Here is an 18807-nt window from a genome sequence, read left to right as displayed (position 1 = left end):
ACCTTTTTGTTCCTGGTAGAATAGACTACTCCCAAGCTACACAACATGAGTGCATAATAGCTCTGCATTTACAGCTGTAATTGCTGATATCGGACAGGCTGACTCATGCACATTGAATTCCAAGTGCAGAAGGAACTATTGTGTACCCGTGTGTGTTAAAGAGAAGAAATAACATAGCATTTCAATGTTCTGCTTCCATTTTTCTTCCATTTTGTTCAAGGTCCTTACTTCACTCTGGTTTTTATCTTCCATGATATTTATAAAACAACTTTGTCACATGCTTACTCAAACCTATGTGCAATAGTCACACCACTTAGAGACAGTGGCTGCCCTAGGTCAGAGCCATAAGAGAGATTCCTGGTAAACTAGCTTCATCCTCTGATGCTTCAGTTTCTGCTTTTCACAGCAGTAGGAGTACAGTGGCTCATATACACTGCAGTCAGATGTGCCATCTGGCTCAGCTCTGAATCTTTAGAGTGGATGACATTTTGTTTAATATATTCAGAATCTGCAGCTTTAACTAGTTTCTGGTTATATGAGTATTTTCAAGATAGAAAAATGGAAGATAAGAACAGTCTAATACTATCAGAACTTCTCAAAATTTCCTTTCAGATTTTTAAATTGAACTGCTTCATGTTATATTGCAACTCAATGGGCAGGACTAAACTGTCTTACAGAGCTCTTGCAAAGGAAGTTTTAAGAACTGCAGATAGTGTTGACACTGGTTATATATGATAAAGAGGCAATACTGAGTCCCAGGCCCTGTTCCAAGAGTGGGCAGAACCCCTGACTACTCTACTTTCGAAAAAGCATCCTAAAGCAAGAGAAAGTTTCTTCTTTCTTCTTTGTGCTGAAATAAGCAAGTACCTGAATGGTTTTTTTCCACTCCTGCATATACTCTCTAACAGTGCTATATGATATAAGTAAACTCTCAGTAAATAACAAGTTATTAATCTCATTTACTGTGTTTTTCTCTGCACATTCCCAGGGTCTCTTCATAATGCTTTGGGGTCCGCCAGCTACATTCAGGTGTACGAAAACTAGACAGATGGGACAGGAGCTGCCACTAGTTGTGGTAATAGATTGCTTGTTGCAATCTGATTTTCTACAATTATCATTTTAGTAGATTGCCCTTGTCATGGTTTATGTCCAGCTGGCAACCAAGTGCCACTCACTCACTGTCCCTTGGAGTGGCACAGGGGACAGAACCAGAAAAGTTCACCCCTGTAAGTACCCCAGTAAGAGCACTCATGAGGTGAGATAAGGACAGTTTAATAGGTAAATAAAAAGCCATGCATGCAAGCAAAGCAAAGCAAAACAAGAAATGCACTCATTTCCCATAGGTAGACAAGTGTTAAACCATCCCAGAAAAACAGGGCTCAGTCAGGTGTAACATTGACTTGGGAAGATAAAGACCACCACACTGAATATCCTGGGTCCTTCTCCCTTCTTCCCACAGCTTTATATGCCAAGCATGACACCATGGTATACTGAATCCCTTGGGTCAGTGTTTCCAACTGTGTCCTCTCCCAGCTTCTTGCGCACCTTATTGGTGGGGTCCCTTGAGGAGCAATAAAGGCCTTGTTACTGTCTAAATACTGCTCCACAGTAACAAAAACATCCCTGAGTTATCAACACTTGTCTTCAGCATAAATCTAACTACTGTAAAGAACATTATCCCTTCCCCAGACAAAATTCCATACTGACTTCCATGTTATGCTGCTTATAGCATACAAGCTAGCAAGATAACTGCAGAAAATTGGAGCTTTAGGGGTGGTTGAACACATTTTTCTTCTTTGTATAATGACTGTTCAATGGGATTGATGATGATGTTTATATAGAGGACATTTATGATATTCCATAGCAACGTATTTATTAACAAAATATCTGAGATAGGAAAACTACTATTATTTATTTTTATATGTGTGTGGCTGAAGACATGTATTAACAATATACTGAAGTCAGTTTATACTGAAGTCAGATTAAAACACTGTGGCAGAGTGATGATCTGGTAGAAACATGTTTTTCTGGTTGAGACTCTTTCAGACAGTTTATAGGAATTAGCATTATGCTGATGAGTTTTTTACTTTACCTGCACAACTTACATTCTTGATGGTGTGGGGAAAAGTCTAACTGTATGTCATGCCTAAGCCAAAAGAAGTTTATGCCGCCAGGAGAGCCAGAGGTGCAAAGCCCCACTGGATGAATTTTGATGAAACCATCAGTAGTTGCAGCTGGATCATTTTGCCAATGCAGAACATTTAGTATTTTTCTTGCATCTTCACTTTGTCAAAACTTTTGCATAAGGATAGCAGTACAGAGTGCTCAGTCACTGCAGGATACTAGAGTTCTAGTAGTCTCCACCAGAGGAGTGAGATCAGATAATCCAAGTAATTTTTTTGTCTTGCAATCCATGAACTGATCTGAGCTACTAACTGCATAAGTTCAGAGTACAGAGTCCAGCATACGCACAGATAATATTTTAGGCCCACATTAGTAATTTCATTTTTACTTTCCTTTGGTTTTACATATCCAGTAAGCATGGACCAATGTTTGAAGGAAAGTTGTAAAGTTACACTTAGGAAGAGCTACTTTCTTCAGCCTTAAAAAAAATTAAAATTCAGAAACAATTTCTAGAAATCTGAAAATGCAGTAAGAGCTGCTGCTTAGAGTCTTCTGAGTAGCAGTGGGTAATGAAACCTTTTGCTTCAAAAGTCTCTCTCCAGAATATGACTTATGCAGCAAGTAAAACTTAGCATGTTGTTTCAAGACAGACAGTTCTGTGATGTGTTAATTTGGTGAGATTTTTTTCCCCTATAAATGTAAAGAGCAACAAAGACTTCTATTTCTTCCCTTAACTAAAATAAGCAATTTTCTTTACTATGTTTTTCTCTCACCACAAGCAAGCAAGATTATATAAAAACCAGAACCACATAGTTTTCCACTTCTGCTGATTTGATCAGCTTACGAATATAATAAAAGGGTATATATTAAAATAATATTGAGCATGCTCATTAAGGATGCATTTTAGAGGGGATTAAAATTTATTAGTTTCTTATATTTGTCTGAATATCCAGGGACATTTTCTCCTTTCTGTCTAGTAATTACAGATTTATATTATTACATACTATCATGGAGAGGTGATTTATGTCACATCGGAATGTCAACACTAAGCCTGCATTTTTTTGTTTGCTGAAAACAAAGCAGAACACAAAACTTTTTAGAAGGGTCCTTAACGCTTTTAAGACACCACACCTTATTTGATAGATATTACTGAGATTTCTGATGACTGCTTTCAGGTGGTAATGAATCTCTGGTATCTAAGAACTTACTGCTTGTGCCATCCCACCCTCCCCCAGTTTTCTTTTTAATTTGCTTTTTTTTTTTTTCTTCCACAAGCAATGTAGATAACTGTGCAGAACTAGGCACCCAGTTTTGCTGTAGAAATCAGAGAGCTCTTCATACAGCTGCTCACATGAGCCACAACCATTTAGACAACTTTTTTCTACAAGTTGACAAATCTATCATCCTGATCTCTTCTGTTGAGCAAAACTATCATGCTTGTACTGTTGGCATTATTATTCTAAACAGAACAGGTGTGCTTTTCTGAAAGATGGGAAACCATTTCCTCCCTGAATCACTTTCTTCAGCTTTTGGTACAACTAACATTACAACTAGATTCAGTATTTCTGCATTCCTCACCCATGACTCCATCCTTTTTGCCACCTGCATATCCCTGCACTTGTGCTTAATGAACTTTATGAACAATTCTGCAGTAAGCTGTTTTTTCGCTTCTTCTTCTAACTGTGAGGTTGCAGAGCATGCTGACCACTTGCAGACAGGATTTCTAGTCTGAGTGTTGCCATTATTTCCTGTTTTCCTGAAGAATATTACATAATCTTAGACAGGTCCACAAAGGAAATTGTATGTAAGACAAAAGAGTTGTAAAAACTTTCTGAAGGTGAAAAGGAGAGAAGCATCTACATAAGTTAAAATCCCAGCACTGCCAAACAGAGAGCATACAAAGTTCTGGCAGTTAATTAGTTATGTTTTGCCACATGTTCACTTGAAAACTGAGCAGTGTTGAGCTCTCCTAGGTGTCAAAAACTAGATGACACTTGTTCTGTTTCCCAGCTCAGGGCATGCACCCAAAGTGATCTAATCACTAGAAATTCCCATAGAATAAGAGTAACAGATACATTCTAAACCATTTTATGCTAGTTTCATTGCTTAGCATATATAGATGCAAACTGGTTCAGAGAAGGGGAAGAAATAAGTAAAATGTTAGAGTAAATGTTGTCTGAATGTTTTATTGACTAGCCTTCTAGCTTCATGCTCTTTAAAATAACAGTGTAATGACCGTAGAAGTATCATTTTAGATAGAAGGATGATTTGAGCTTACCTTTTAAAAAAACCATCAGATTTAAAGTTAGAATGCATTTTTAAAGATTTTACACGTTCACTAATTATACACTCATTAATTCACAATAAGTTGCATTATTTTGAGTATAAGAATTCTGCTTCATATCTGTAGTAATCTGGAAAATGGAATTTAGAATACATGTTTGCATCTTTAAATTCTACTAAATGTATTATGACACAAACCAACCAACCAACCAACCAAAAGCAAGTATTGGCCTGTAGCATGCTCCCTGCAGACTTTGTCTGGTTTTTGTGGCTTTCTCCTTCTCAAAGCTGTTTTTTCTCTTAAAGACACTGAATTGAGGTATGGTGGTCTGAGTGCATGCTTCCAGTTTCTCTGAAAATTAAATATAAAACTCCCAGTTTACTATCCAGCAGAGCAAGACTTTCTTTCAGAGAAATCAAATACCAGTGGAACATCTTCTATGTAGAGAGATGCTTTCTTCCATTCTTGGGATTCTGCCCCCTCTGATAGTGAATCATTTGGGTTTAGTCTCTCAGTGCTGTTTTATGTTTTTGTATTTAAAGAGTATCTAATCTTTAGGGAAAAATGTACTCAGGATTCATGTCAGAGAACTTAATCATGACATGCAGTGCACTTTCAGTGGGTATTGGCACCATTTAACTGATAAAATCCTTCTCTTGAGCTGCACATGTACATAAAGCTATGCTCACATATATTTCTTCCTCACAGAGAGGAAGAAAATTCTGTTTCTAAAAGTATTCAGAAGTACTCAGAAGCTCAGATACCAGTAAATTATCTTACTATTTCAAAACATGAAATTGTTTTTGCAGTTACATGCAAGTTCTATTGTACTTATTTCAGAAATATGTTCAAAGTGTGAGTCTTTATCAATTAGTACCAGGACTAGAAAGTATTGCTTTATTCCCTAGCTAAACAGAAGTCCTAAACCATGAGACATATCCTCTGCTGGACAGAGGTAGAGACCAAACCCACATGGATTTTTTTTCCAGACACGGTCCTTTACAACTGCACAGAAACAGGGTCATAGTGTATTTCTCCTTCTATTGCTGTATCACATCATGATATTGGAGAGCAAATGTTGGTACTCTGCATTCCTGTGCTAATGCTGTCTCCTGTCTTTGTGGCCCAGCACTGTTGGTGCTGTGCAAATACACTGAAGGGAACTCTGGTGCCAGATACAGCAGAGTCACACAGGCAGCTGAATCAGCCCATGCCAAGGATGATCCTACACAGGTAGGGCTCCAAATGCAATGTTTTTCAGCACTACCCATAAATCATGATAATTAGGCATACTGTACTTTGTTAAGACTGCATGAGATGCATTAGGCTTTGTGAGCAATCAAGAAAATGTTCTGTAGTTAGCAAGCTACTGCTTCTAAATCTGTGGAAAATGCTAAAAATAGTGTTAATAATTGTTTCCAATTGCAAAAGAAAAAAATAATAAGCATAACAGAACAGACAAAACCAGAGGGATATTAAAAAAGTTTGTAAGAACTCTGAATTCTTTCATTTCCTCTGCCTAAAATCCAGCATATCCCAGAGAATTTGTTTCAGAGTGTCTGAATCTTCTTTTGACTCCATCCATTGAAGCTGTGCATCTGGAAAACCTACTTGCTACTGTTCTGTTATTTGGTGATCTCTGTGCATTCAGAACTTGGTGTTTGAACAGAAGACTGTCAAAGATAATGGGATAAGATGCTGAAAATTTGTCTCTATGCTAAAGTCATCAAAGAACTATGGATAAAATTTTGACTATATGTTCCTGAGTTGCATATGTGACATAATTGCTATCTTTTGCCATACTTCTGATAGGGATATCTCCTGAAAACACTGGAATATGATTATGTTAGAATGTTAGATTATTTTTAGGTTATGTCAGAAGAAATTTTTCTCTTTAACCCATTGGTTTTGCTGTAGATAATGGTATCATTTTAGACTGAATATTTCTACTGAGCTTTTCTGTGTTATCATTGTTTATTGTTATTCAAATGCTATTTATGAACAACTTTTAGAGAAAAGAAATGCAGAGAAAAGTTCAAATTTTGTTTCTTTTACACACATAACTACAAGTCATCTCTCTGTAGCCTAAAATTGAAGATAAATTTGAAAAAGTGGCCAGGAAAAATTAATGGTTAATAGGTCTGCGTGGCTAAAAATTGGATGTCTTTCACCTAAAATCACCCAGCTATTAAGAAACCTGCTCCATTTATTGAAAAAAAAAAAAATAGGCTGAGCTCACATTCTTGTTAGTTCTTTTGCTTTCCAAACTTCATTTGAGTTCTTCATTCACTAAAAGAAATCTTGTCCTCCTTTGATGTGAATTATACCATTGGGAGAAAAGAGCAGCCAAGGCAGTAAGAGACAAAAGATTTTGATGAAAGCTGTAAAGAACAGAAACCCTGTTTCTTTCACCAATAGGTTTGTTCAAAGTATTTGACTTTCTTCAGCTAGACAGAACTAAAATTACAGAGCGTTTTTATTTGCTTGGTTGTAGTCAGTAATGTCTTTTTGCTCAATTTTCACCTTTCTGTATCCTGTAAGTACATGAAGAGTCTCAGCTAAATGAGAATTAAGGTATCCATGCATATGTCACAGCAAGGTTTTTTTACTGCAGAAACTCTTTTCTGGTGAAGTGACTAACTGAAACTGAGTTTGTTAGCAAAGAAAGGGCCATTTTTTTCTTCATACTAACATATGGTTACTTCAAGTCACCTAGATGGTTGCACAGCCCCACGAAGTTGCTGTGGACTTCTCACAGAAATAAGCACTAACCTCAGGCATGGGACTGAAGGAATACATCACACAATATTTATGATCATTTAGGAGGAATATGGTTGTCATTATGATAAAAAAGGCAGTATTATTGACTATAATAATACTGCATAATCAAGATCAATCCAAACTTTGCCCCTGAGCTGCTACCACTTTTCTAAAGCCTGAATTCATAAAAGAGCTTTTGTACATGACTAGTTCCAAAAGTACCTTTTCATTGGGGTGAAGTCAGATTCCTATAGTGCACAAACATGGGGACAAGGACACTTGAATTCCAGATTATATGTAAGTACAGATCTCATAGCTGTATCACTTGTTTGGATAAATCACAAAAATCTTGAATATATTAATATATTACCTGTGGCTAGTGAGTCTGAGACAATATAGGGCTTTTCATCATACGTGCCTGTAGACTCTTTCTCTCTTAAGCTGTAACTGCTTTTATGAAATAATATTTCATAAATGGATTAATGGACAAATGGATTAATCTTTGTAATAATTTAAAACAGAATAAAAGTCTTTAAAAACTAAACTGCACTACCACTCCCACACACAGAGTATTGAAGAATTAATTATCAGTAGAAATACTTCAAAATACCACTTAAAACTTTGACAAACTTGTATCACTGGGGTTTTTTTCATACTTACCATCAATATTTCAGGTTTTGCAATTATTTATGTTTTGATTCTTTTTCTATCCTTAATGTTCATTATTTTTTCAGTTGATTCCTGTATTCTCCAAAGTTTTCCCTTGAGTGCTGTTTTTAACCATAAACAGCGACCAGGTATTTCAGATTTTGTTTTGGCTTGTAGAAATATAGTCTCTCAAAGTTAAGCTTTATGGATTCATGTACCTTTTGCCTTTTCACAGAGTCACAGAATGGGTCATGTTGGTAGAGACCACAGGGCGACATCTGATCCCACTTCCCTGCTCAGGCAGGGGCATCCCAGAGCACAAGGCATTGGACTGTGTCCAGATTACCTCCAGTGTGGGAGACTCTACAACCTCTCTGGTCAACCTGCTTCACTTTTCCTCCATGAAATATTAAATTGTCTGTTAGGTTAAGGGTGTGCAAGTTTATTTATTTCACTTAAACTTCGTAAACCATGTTGGCTATGTGGGTGGAGCAGTAACAATGACTAAATGGGAAATATCCAAGGACTTTTTCATGGTGACTCCCTTCTTTGAACTTTGTACTTGAAAACAGTTCCTGTCAGTATTTTACTTTCTCTCTTAAAGTGATAAAAATAACCAGAAGCAGAAATGCTCCTTACTTTATCTGTTGAAAAGGGTTTCTCATCTTCCACTTAGGAAAATACTTAGAAAATTTATCTTAAAATTTCTGCTGCTAAATGCCTGGCACAGTGTAAAATCTTAATTAATGCAAAAGGAGAACTTCCTTGCCTGGACAGCTGTGAAGTCCAGTAGCAATGTTACAGCATGCGTGTTTTTCCCAGACACAAGGAGACCCTGCAGTGAAACATCATAACCTAAAGCTCAACATTGCACAGCTTTCCATACACAGAACTGCTGAATTTGCAGTATTATATATATTTATATATGTGTGTGTGTTTGTGTTTGTGTGTGTGGATAAAAAATTGTCACAATTGTTTGTTTGGGTTATAGATCATCATCTTCCTCTTATTTGGTGTTCATGCAAACAGGACAATGAATCCAAACTGATCATTTAAACTTTTGGGATGTACTTTACCTTAGGTTAGATTCTTTAGCATTGTTGATGATGTCCCCAGATATGCAGAGAACTTTCGAGATGCTTAACCTTCTAATAAACAGTAGATAGAGCAGTAGCAGTTAACATACATAACAACAGATTAATTAGAACACCGTGTTGTGTTGTTCTAATTAATAAAGTGCATATCCAGCTGTCCCAGGTGAAATCCATAGGAAAACTGATAACTTTAAACTCAATCTTTATGTTTGTAAGTGGTTACTAGTGTGTTAGCTGAAAGGTATTTGCCAGGTGACAAAAAGCAGAATGTGGAGTTGGGGGGTGAGGCGGGTTCCTGAAGTTGTAAGTTAGTTCACTTTTTTCAGGTCAGTTTCCATAAACTGAAATTCCAAATTTAATTCCTCTTAAATTGCTAGCTGTTAAATTACTAGGTCTGGTTTGTTTGGTTTTTTTCAGAGATCATCCTCTCAGTTCTGTGGTGCCAAAGGCAACAGTCTTATTTGTTATCTACAAGTTTGCTACAGTGTATTTCAGACCATCAGTTTCTTAGGAGTTATTTTCAGATTATGTCAAATTATCATTTCAGTTTATGTCTCTTGATGTACCAATGCCCATGTTGCTATGGTTGTTTCATGTTTGGCAGTCAATAAGCTGATATTTATTCCTATTAAATGAAAGGTCAAAAATAAGCTATATAAACAGTATTTGTTATAATGAAATTTTTCCCACTGTGAACTTAGGTAGTAAATATTAAATGTGTTAGTATTCCCCCCCTCAATAAAAAACAAACCAACAAACCAAAAAAAAAACCAACAAAAAAAACCACCAACCCACCCCCTCCCACATGTTTAGGAAGTTTGTTTGATGAAGTCTAGTCATTCCTTGGTGTTAGTAAATTAAATTATGATCCATTAGCATAGGAAGTCAATAAAGTCTTACTCTAAACACTAAACTGAAGGTTAAAAAAACACACAGGATCAGAATGTTGACATAATCTTTTTTCTTTAGGATCGTTTAGGATCCGAAGTTATTGCTGAAGTTAGCAACTTCTTGAGTGCTTTGGATTGTTTTGTTCACCTCTTTATTAGTTATTAGTTATTGGTGGACAGCAAGATCTCCATGAGCCAGCAGTGTGTCCTGGTGGCCAAGAAGGCCAACGGTGTCCGGGGTGCATTGGGAAGAGCAGTGCCAGCAGGTTGGGGGAGGTGATCCTGGCCCTCTACTCAGCCCTGGTGAGGCACATCTGGAGTGCTGTGTCCAGTTCTGGGCTCCTCAGGACAAGAGAGACACAGAGCTGCTGGAGCTGGTCCAGCAGAGGGTGACAAAGATGATGGGGGACAGGAGCATCTCTCAGGAGGAAAGGCTGAGGGAGCTGGGCCTGCTCAGCCTCGAGCAGAGGTGCCTGAGAGGGGCCCTCATCAGTGTCTGTGAGTACCTGAAGGGAGGGTGTCAGAGCATGGATCCAGGCTCTGCTCGGCAGTGACAAGCAATAGAACAAAAAGCAACGGGCACAAACTGACACACAGGAAGCTCCACCTGAACATGAGGAAGAAATTCTTTCCTGTGCAGTGACCAAGCACTGGGACAGATTGAACAGAAGGCTTGTGGCGTCTCCCTCACTGGGAATATTCAAGAACCATCTTCACACACACGTGCAATCCTGTGCTACGTGATCTGGGATGACCCTGCTTGAGCAGGGAGGTCAGACCAGATGACTCCCTCTACTCCCTTCCAGCCTTATCCATTATGTGATTTTACTTTCACCATGATTGTGAAATTACTATAATGATTTGTAAAACCCCCTTCTTCAAATTGTGTTTGAATTGCATCACCATGTTAAATAAAAACATTACTTTATCATATCCATAGTGCAATCTGACACATTTGAGTCAGCAATTTGGTGGGTAGAATGCTTTTGGTGACAGTTCCTATTTGGCATACTGACAAATTTATTGAAAGTCTGGCTCAACAAAATCAGTGTGTTTCAAGTCTTTCAGCAAATGTCTAAGGGATTATGATTGGAGCAATCTGATGTGCAACAGCACTTACTGCAAGACAGAAATAACTTTAAAAAATAAAGATTTGGAGGGATTGAAAAGTTTATTTTTCTCCTTGTGGATTTTTCAGGCCACTAAGGATTTGGTCGTTCTATTATTAAAACAGATAGCAAAATCCTCATTTATTTTGGTGGGATCAAACCCAAAAAGAAAATGTAGTTCTGTGAAAATACCAAACCGTAATACAAATATAGCAAATGTAAGTTATTATAATATTTATCTAGTTTGTTGTGGGTTTGTTTTTTTTTTTTTATAGTAGCTGAGTGTCTTTCCTAAGGGATTTTTTTGTCTCTTTAAGGCAAACCAGAGACTCAAATGTAAAATCCAACACATATCCTTATTACAGTTTGTCACAGTTGAAAGTCTTGAATGCAGAAATAAGGGCACTGATTACTATAATCTATACATTCATTTTCTTCCATCCCTGGTTCTCTTCTATGAGTGATATTAGTCAACAAATAAGACTGCCAGCTAAACTTACAAGATTGCTGTTTAATCCCTCAGCAAGTTTCCCTTTGATACAATTTCAGAAAAAAATTATGAACCTGAATTGTTATTATTTGTTGTATAGAACTAACTGGCTTTACACAGCCAGAAATAGAATTATCTATTTATTCAGGTAAAAATAACATGTTAAGTAGTCAGAGTACTGTGTACCTGCCACAGAGGTATCACACTGAAGGATTTAACTATTTTGAGTAGTGAATTGATAATTTAAACTGAACAGAGGATTGGGAGCTTGTCGCTCAGCATCACAATAGGAAGAATCAGAATAAGCACAACTAGCATATATTCACATAGTAATCAAAAGTTTTTATTTATGGTTTTGAGCTACTGAGCCAGAAATAAATTAATTCCCATTGCTAAACCCATGACCTCATTCCCAAGATTTCTGATCATTTGTGTTAAGAAGGAAGAGGTCAAGAGAATTCCACATGAAAAGGGATGTGTGTGTGTTGGGGAGAGACTATTTTAAAAATCAGGATAAGGAAAGACCATATACGCAAACATGAAGCAGTTTGCACACACGGATTTAGCATTGAGAAAACCCTGAGAATGTATGCAAACAGTGCTATAGTCTTTAGTCTGTATGAAATTATTTTTAATTGAACAACAGCTAATAAGGATTAGGCTGCACAGCTGAAGGAGCAGAATAATGCTTGCAATTGTTCTGTCTAAATAATTCAACATCAGTAGTCACTTTTAGGGAACAGCCTTTATAGGAGCACTCAGAGTGTAGAAGTATCATGTAAGTACAGTTAGAAAGGTTAGAAACAGCATCATCCCCATATTGGCTCTGTCAGTGCAGGAGTGATAAAGAACACACAGCAAGCAGCGAACATGTTAAGAATTTACCAGCTGCAGCAACTGTTGTTGCAGAACTTCAGTTTCTCTTCAAGCTAATTGCACAGTTCCTTCTTAAAGGAAAGAGTAATGAACAAATCACTTTCTCAGACCAGTCACATGCAGTGTCACAACCAGCAGAACAAGCTCTTTGTCAAATCCCCTCATAAATCTCCTTCCTAATGAGTTTACTTTTGCCCAAGTTCTCATCTGCACAAATTGTCTAAATAATCTTTTGGGAAGGAAGATGGGCTACATCCTCTCTTCATTAAGCGTCTAACTTTAGACAGTCATTCATGCATTTAAAGAGTCTAAAGAAGTGAGCTCAGGCCACCCATTTATTCCTTAAGAAGCCCAGTTCTCTGTCATATGCTCCCATCACCTATTTGCAAGTCATATGTGAGATTTGGTCCCCAGACCACCTCTAAAGTGCACTCAACCTATGGCAAATCCTTCGACAAGAAACTTCTTTAAGCATATTTTAAACTGTATGCACATAATTTTTTATTTCTGCTTCATCTTATAGAAAGAATTTGAAAGTTGAAGAGTTTTTCATAGGTAGTTATTTAAAATAGAGTGAAAGTAGCCATCTGTCTTGTTTCAGTTTTATGCTGTTGCCTTATTAACCCACATTTTATGGTACTATGGCTATGAATATTAGACAGAACTGTATAACTAAGGGAATTTAACAGGGGAGTTAGGTAAATAAGAGAAAAAATAGCAGTAGGAAAAGTGAAAATGAAAACAGAAGAAAAGACTGGGAGACTGGAAGAGAAAGAAGGATAGGATATGGAAAAAGAAAAAGAAAATGTAGAAGCAGTGTATTGTTGTTACTATTAATAGCATAATGTGATTAGCTATCCCATAACTCCCCAACTGCAGAGAAGCTGGGACTATTTCAGCCCACTTTTCATATCTCTACTACTTGGCAGATACTACTGAACTCAAATTAACATGACAAATGAAAAAAACCCTTTATTTCGGAATGCCTAGTCCTCACATATAAGAACATAAGAACAGTGGCTAGAGATGCAAATAAATGAAGAAAATTGAAAAGGAACAAGAAAGGCTTGAATAATTGCTGCCAATAATCTGATTAAATGCTTGAACTTTCTCATCTTGTACATGTAAACTTGTACTTTGATTCAATACAATACTTGTCTGCATGTAAGAACTGTATGATTATATAATTAGCTAGAATTGCAGTGATACTGATGTGTTGCATCCTCCGTCATACAGGGAGAGTTTCATTCCAATTGCATTTTAACAGCAAGAGAGATCTCCCAAAATCCCCAGCTCAAAGAGCTGCTCTCCCTTTAAAGCCTGGACAAAGTTCAAACCCAGTCTAAAAACCTACTTCTTTGCTAAACAATTTGGAGGTTGTGGGAAATATTTTTCCATACTTTCATGTCTTTCTTTTTTTTCTCCCAAATGAACAATGGGCTATTATTAAGTGCCAGGTGTTCACAGTGGCGGGCATGTGTGACTCTAATCCTGTTTTCAGATATATAAAACAATGTCCTATTACACTATCATACAGTCTCTCCAGGGGAGAACATGTACTCAAGACAAAACAATGGAACTTGAGACTGATTCTTCAGAAAGGCAACAGGCAGATTTTACAGTTTGATAAAGTCACGGCACTCCCAGTAAAGTAAAAGGAGGTTATATCTCACATCAGAGGACAGAATATCAAAATCTTCTTTTCCCTTCTGCTTACTGATATAAAAAAAAAATGAACTCATCTGAAACGGAGGGTTTTTTATTAGGAATGGAATTTCACTGCTGTGCATTGAGATAAAGATATAACCTCAGGTTTATAATTTAGAGAAGCATGTGAAAGGGATGAAAAGAGGCTAAAATGATCATGATTTTATTGATACATCTTATAAAACACAATATTTTGGTATCCAAAATAATAACTCTGGGCTGTAACTTGTGGGTTTTTTCTGCTCCATTTCTTCTTGTGGTGTCATTGAGCTGGATGTAAGAAGACTACAAAGAGTACATATTTCATAAGTTGGACCTGATGATCTCCAAGGTCTTTTACAACCTAGTTGATTCTGTGATTTCATTTAGGTAGCCTTTAAACCCTTCTTTGCACAGGAGCATGGAAGTACCTAGAAAAACCTACCTGCTTTGGGAAATCAGAAAATATTTATGAAAATAAAGGCAGCCTTGAGATACTCGAAATTTATATTTCTTCCCTCCCCATTCTCAGCTCAAGGTAGCCAGTGTCGTGTTACATTTCCCAAATGTTCAGCAAGTGCAATTGGCATAGAGTAGATAGTGTTCCTGAAAAATCTTGTTTCAGGAACAGTAGGAACTGTGTAACTTTCATTTTCCAATAAATCCCACAATTTTCAAGTATTAATAAGAAGGGAAGTGAATATCACAAAGAGGACTAGCAGCTTTACTGGAAGAGCAAGCTTTGGCAGAGAGGACAGCATCATTTTCCTAACACAGAAAGTAAGCACATCAAGGAAATGAGTAGAGGAAAAATCCACTTTTACTCTCAATATAAGCATAACCCTGGAAAAGTGATAAACTATTATCCCAGTCATCAGGTGCAACTAATCAGTAAAGGCTGTGATGGTAGAGTGCTAGAGTGACATAATTTTGAATAATTTTGAAGTATTCATCTGTTTGGAGGAAACATTTCTGAAATAATACTCATGTAGTCTGGCTACCTGAATGCAGAGGGAATTATTATGAGGCTATTGAGCTAAATTCTGTGTGGTAACATGAATATCTGAATGTTTAAATGTGCTCCTTAAAATTCCAAATTGAAGTCAAAACAGAGCTACTGCCATGGTCCCCATAATAATCCCATCAGCTGAGATATGAAGACAGTGATCCTGTAGTTTTTTCTAATATGGAGTTCCATGAACAGTGAGACCATTAGATGTGTGGCTGCAAGTGTCATGGCCCTGCATAGATGTTCACGGGTGCTGCTGCTTCTCCTGGTCTTCTGCAGAGTCCCATCACAGCTCCTCCCTCCCTGTCTCACCTCCAGGCTTCATAGGAGGTGGCAGATTTCCAGTTGCCATGGCACTGCTCTTGTGAGCAGCTCTCCCTTTGGCACACTGAAACTGCTTTGTGTTATTGGGAGTCAATCTTTTAATCTGTTGGTGTTGCAGATGTTTACAAGAGAAAAAGGCAGAAATTTTCAAAGCAGTGATACATTTAATTTTGCAGTGTTTGTGTGCCTGAGATGAATAGGGGGGGTTGGGTTTTTTTTTTTGGAGGGAGTGGTTTGTTTTATAGACTTTGGAGTTTTTTTGTCCATGGCTTCCTCGGTGTTTAGGAATGAATTTTGTTTAGATAATTGTAGGGAATAGGCTGCACAGTGAATTCTGCATGCTCACAGGTGTGCAAAGAAGACCCACAAGCAAAACAGCAGATGTTCCCCTGGGATGCATAGGCTATGCAAAATCCTCACAACATTTCTGTCTTATGTGGCACTGCACAAGGAGTTAGGGGAAAGTGAGCAGGAGAAATGATGCAAGGGAGAAACTAGGATGCCACTCTTGTGTGTGCTCAGAGGATTGCTCTTGCTGGGATCAAAAAAGCTGTCAGGGAATCATGTGAACCTGTGACTACATGTACCCAGTATTGCTTAAAACAGCACCTAACTGCTGGGGACCACAGGTAGTAGCCTGGACTAGAGGCTGCAAGAGGGGCTGCTCAATAGCCCAAACCCCAATTCCAGTGGGCAGCACTCAGGAAAACTTAAAAGAGGTAGTGTGATGTTGAGTCCAAGCTGTTACTGCTTCTGAAGATGTGAGGCTCTCATGGCTAGAAAGACAACCAGAAAGAGTTTATGTCTTCAAGTAGCACAAGGGACATAAGCTTGTACTTTCTGCAGACAAGCCTTGAGTAACAGATGGGGATGTGTACAGCTGTAGCAAAGTGTGTTTCTCCAGTAGTACTTCTATATTACCAACAACTATGTGGCCACCAAGGGCCTCAATGAAATGATGGAAACAGATGGAACATGTCAAGATTTATGAAGAGATAATCCAGTTGATCTCCCATATGTAAAAGATTTAAAACCCTTTCAGTTTATAATCCACTCCAAGAACATGATGCACAGCTATCATTTTTCCTTGCAGAAGATACATTCTGTTGTCTGAGGCAGTCAGTCATCATCCAAAAGTTAAATAACTTGTTGGGAATCATCAAGTACTATTCTTATCAGATTTCTACAACAGTAAGTGACTATTAAAAGTTTCTTGATTGATGTCGAGAGAGGTGTCTTGCTGCTGCAAGGTGTTTTGCAATTACATTGAGTTGTCTACTGTGACTCTGTAATTAATGATTTAATGTAGTGATCAGAGTAAAATTGTTATCTCCTGGGAGATCTGATTAGATGACTGCTGTAATAATTTTCATCTGTTTTGTAAACGGCTATGTTCTTTACCCACATGGAATATATGCTTTGAGTATGTCCCACAGGAATCTGCTTCACACTTTGAAACAGAATAGTTCCATTATTTAAAATGTTGTATTTCATAATTTGTTTTATTTAAGCATTAGATAATATCTCTGTTAAGACTCTCTTGCCATCTCAGTTTTGGTGTTCCTTTTCCTGTGTGCCATAGGAAACGCTGTCAAATAAGGTATAATGTTTCCTTAGATGATGAATGATCACAGCTATAACCAAGCCACTGGATTGTCATAGAGGTCATGGTAAGAAGTCCTAATAATATAAAAAAAAAGGTCCAATTTTACAATCAAAGTGAAAGGCTTTGACTGGCTTGACATTTTCCCCTGTCACATTGTTGATAATAATCCTGAAGTATAAAAGGCAAAATACGAATGTCTAGTGTTAATCAATTTCTTTCAGAGTTGTGGGTTACATTACACAGGCTTTATGGTTTTCCATTAAAACCAATAGGGTTTTTTCTTTGACTCCAGCAATCACAGGACTTAGTCCCTTGTGATTTTTCTCCCTGTTTTCTAATCACTAAGCTACCTCACGTGTTGGGCGAAGCACTGCGGTTACACCATTACTCTGCCTAAGTAAACTGTGCATATAATTGAAACAGAAACTGCTCAGTGAGAAACTGCCAAATTAATCTCTAGTCTCCTGTTATGGAAAAAGAAAAAAATAATTTGAGATACTGTCATTACCCTTGCTGGTGTCATGACTTCTGTTCACAACTACCATTACATGAGCATGATTGCTGCAATTTCACTGCTGGGAAGTCGTGTTACCAGACTCATATTGCAGTGGGCTGTTGAGCAGTTTCATAGCACATTTCTTTCTTCTCTGTGACACAGAACAATACAGAACTAGTAGTGCTATTAGTGTAAATACAGCCATCTCCAATAAAGGTAGCATAATAAATGATTAGCAGGCCTGCTGGCAAAGAACTTTCAATTAAAGGCACACAAGTAAATAAAGCACAAGCCAGGGAGGCATCTGCTCACAGGTGGAGTACTTCCCAAAACAAATGGGTTTTCAAGGCCATCTCAAAGAAGGAAAGGAAATGAGAATAAGCTTTTATTTTTTTGCAGTTTCTTATTAAGTGGCATATGCAGTATTTTTATGAAAAGAGGTGAAGTAGGAACTGGGTAACTCATTAATCTCTGGCAGAGCTGTGAATATGGAAAAAGGTGAATAAAATAAAAATGCAGATGTGTGGTGGTAAGTTGTCAGTTTCTGGTGAATTTTCATGTGAATATTATTAGACTTCAGCATTAGCTCTGGATCTCATGCTTGTTAGTTTATTCAGCATTTTCCTAGATTATGCACAAGATCTGAAATTAATCAGAAAATCAAACTATTCACTGACTTTAGAACAAACAAAACTAAAACTGTGGTGTTCCTGTAGATCTGCTTAGGTAATGATCACTGAGTGTCAGGGATGTTTCTAACCACGAGTAAGTCAGAGAAGATTGTTACATCCCACCTTTATTCTCCTAGTAAGACACACAGTGTATCTTTTGCAGGGTCATGAGAACAACGCATTCAATCAGTCAATATGAGAAAATAATTTCTCAGAGAAAAGAGGATATGTGGGAGGTTCAGAGCCAATGCAGTTTTTAGCTGGGTTAGATGGTCAGAAGTATCCAAGGAACCTGGAAAATAAGCTGGAGCAGTTGCCTGGCTGACTCCTATGGGGGCTGCAGTGTGGCATGGATAGTTTAGGAGGAATAGCCCATGCCCTTCTTTCTTTGGGCATCCTGGCAATTTCAGGAAGTAATTCATCTGCTACCTGTGTACCCTCCTACTTCATCAGCTTGAGATCTTTGAATAAAGAGCAGGATACATGTTTAGAAAGTATGATAAGTATTTCTATTGCCCTTTCTTCATAGGTGTTGCACTTTAAATGTCACTGGTGTGGAGCAAGTACAACATATGACTGGTATGTCACAAAGAATAACTGTATTTTACAATTTAAAATACATAATTTTCCTAATACATTACTTTGGTAGCTATGCCTGCTACCTATGGAAAGAAGGAGTTCCCTGGGAAAAAAAATTATCTTCTCAATGTGATGTTGCTTCTGTATTTAAACTGTAGTTT

This window comes from Pyrgilauda ruficollis, unplaced genomic scaffold (genome assembly GCF_017590135.1).
Source record: "Pyrgilauda ruficollis isolate IOZ18807 unplaced genomic scaffold, ASM1759013v1 scaffold71, whole genome shotgun sequence".
Lineage (NCBI taxonomy): Eukaryota > Metazoa > Chordata > Aves > Passeriformes > Passeridae > Pyrgilauda > Pyrgilauda ruficollis.
The sequence above is the reverse complement of the archived record's forward strand: the minus strand, read 5'-3'. Positions refer to the sequence as shown.